Consider the following 2,463-nt stretch of genomic DNA (forward strand, 5'->3'; position numbering starts at 1 on the left):
CGTGTGGGTATTTTTCTCTTTTTAATGATCTCTTTGGGATATAGACCTAGTGATGGTATTTGTTGCATCAAAGGGTATGCAGAGTTATGTAGGCCTTCGGACATAATTTTTGATTTTGAGATAATCTGTCAGTTTTTCAATTGGAATTCCATTTTCTATGTTCACAAGTTCTTAGCAGTTTTCTTCTATTATTTTCATTATGATATTAAGATTTTTTTTGTCCTGTCATATTTTTCTAGAAAACCTATGACCTTTAGCACATTCTGTCTTCAAGATCAGTATGTTTTGCTTGCGCAGAGAACATTTTTCCTCTTTATGTTATTTTTTGCCTCTCTTTTTCTGATAATCTCTTTGGAGACTAAATCTCAAAGTGTTTCAGCTTCCCGTCATACTGGACAATTCATGGCTCTTCAGCCTAGGTCTCTGTCCCAACTGATTTTTGTATGTTCAGGACATACACACACAGTCCTGTCCTGGGGACTTGTCGCGTTCTCTCTGTTCCTGTGTTTTGGCCCAATACGTACAGTTCAGAGGCTATTTTTCCCCCCACACTGGCAGTTCAGAGCTTTGCAGCACTGGAGCTTTCTGGCTGCAGTCCTATCAGACTTTTGCTCCTGAATGTCTGTGGCCAAGCTGGCTGTTCAAGCCTAAGTGAACTTCTTATAGACTTGAGAGAGGGGGAGACAGGACAAATGAGAGGGTTTTAATATGTTTGGGTCATATGCTTGGATCAACTGGTATGGCCTCATTGCTGGGGGCATGGGAGGTAAGGAAGAGTGCTAAATGAGCTCAAGATCAGCAAGCCTTAGTTCTTGGGCTTCATATTTTTTCCATTTTTTCTTCTTTCCATCTTATGGGTGCCCTAGACCATAACAATGACTAAATTTGACTTATCCTAGAGTACACAATTTCTGTTTGGGAGAGATTGAAGAGGTCATGGGGATCAGAGAAAATGTCTAGTCCAGTTTTATTGCTCCCATGACTCAAATTCCTTGCTTTCTTTAAGTTCTAACTAAAATTCCCTTTTCTATAGGAAGATTTTCCCAAATTCTCTAAAATCTAAATGGTTTTGGAAGAATGACTTCTCTTTTAATTATCCCCAATTTATCTTGTGTATAATTTGTTTGTACATATTTTTGTTCCCTGCCTTTTGCCTCTTTCTGAATCTCTAGTGTTTAGCACAAAGTGCCTGACACCTAATAAATGCTTAATAAATGTCTGATTGATAGTTAAATTCATGAACTTTTTTCGTTTTCATCTCTCTGAAGTCAACACTTCTATCTCTTCCTAAAAAAATCTCCCCTCTCTTGGTTGCCATGGCACCACTCTTTCCTAGTTCTCTGATTAGTTCTTATTATTTGTCTCCTCAACTAGAAGGCGAGCTCTTTGAAAACAGGGGTTGGTTTTTCCTCTCTGTATTTCTAGCACCCAGCACTGTGTCTGACAGGTTAGTAGAGCCTTAATAAATGTTAATTTCTCCTTCATTTCATTGCTTTCCTCCTGCTCCTTAAAAATAAGTATCTCCCAAAGCCCTGCCCTAGTCCTCTTTCCTTTTCTTTTTACAATTTCCTCTATGGTTTCATCTATTCCAGTGGGTTGAATTATCTCCATTATGCAGATAAAGCCCAAAACTACAGATTGCTATCAAGGATGAAACCTGCATCTCCAGCTATCTGTTGGATATCCAATCAGTAACTTAGAGACAACATGTTCAAAAGTGAATTTTACTGTTTCTCCTAAATCTGCCTTTCCTCCTACATCCCTTATTTCTCATAAGAATACTACTGTGCTCCTTCCCAGTCACCCAGACTCAAAAATTAAGTCTTTTTAAACCATTCTTTCTCCCTCATCATACTCCCCACTCTGCCTTACAAGATGGGCTTCAATAGGCGGACAATCCTTCCAACTCAGATTCTGTGAAGTTCTATTGATTTTAACTCCACATTCCTTCAATCTTTCTCTCATTCACACTGCCACTACCTTTGTTCTCACCAATCCTCAAACTTTATAACTGGTCTCCCTACTTCTGACTTTTTCCTTCCAACCTATACTCCACAGAACTGTTCCAAAATTGGGGGAGGGAGGTGTAGAGGAATGGGAGGGAATTGAAGAGTTATAAAAATATTTTATTAAAACATGTTTAAAAATTAGTTTTCTGAGATGATTGTAGGCAGTCCTGAAGGAATGTAGGAGAGGAATAAACTAGATTAAAGCTTCTTAAACTGTAGTTTGTGATATGAGGTTGTGTAACTGAATGGGGGGGGTCATGAAATCATAATTTATTATCAGTAAATATTTGATTTGTATAACTTTTATATACCTTTATCCTGGAGTCATGTAAAAATTTCTGAGATGAAAAGGGATCACAAGTGGAAAAAGTTTAAGAAGCCCTGCACTAACCTTTTAAGAAAAAGATCCTTTTCTTTGGGACTATAAATATTCACATAATGACCAAACAAGAAA

Source organism: Antechinus flavipes, chromosome 3, assembly GCF_016432865.1.
Source record: "Antechinus flavipes isolate AdamAnt ecotype Samford, QLD, Australia chromosome 3, AdamAnt_v2, whole genome shotgun sequence".
NCBI classification, from domain to species: Eukaryota; Metazoa; Chordata; class Mammalia; order Dasyuromorphia; family Dasyuridae; genus Antechinus; species Antechinus flavipes.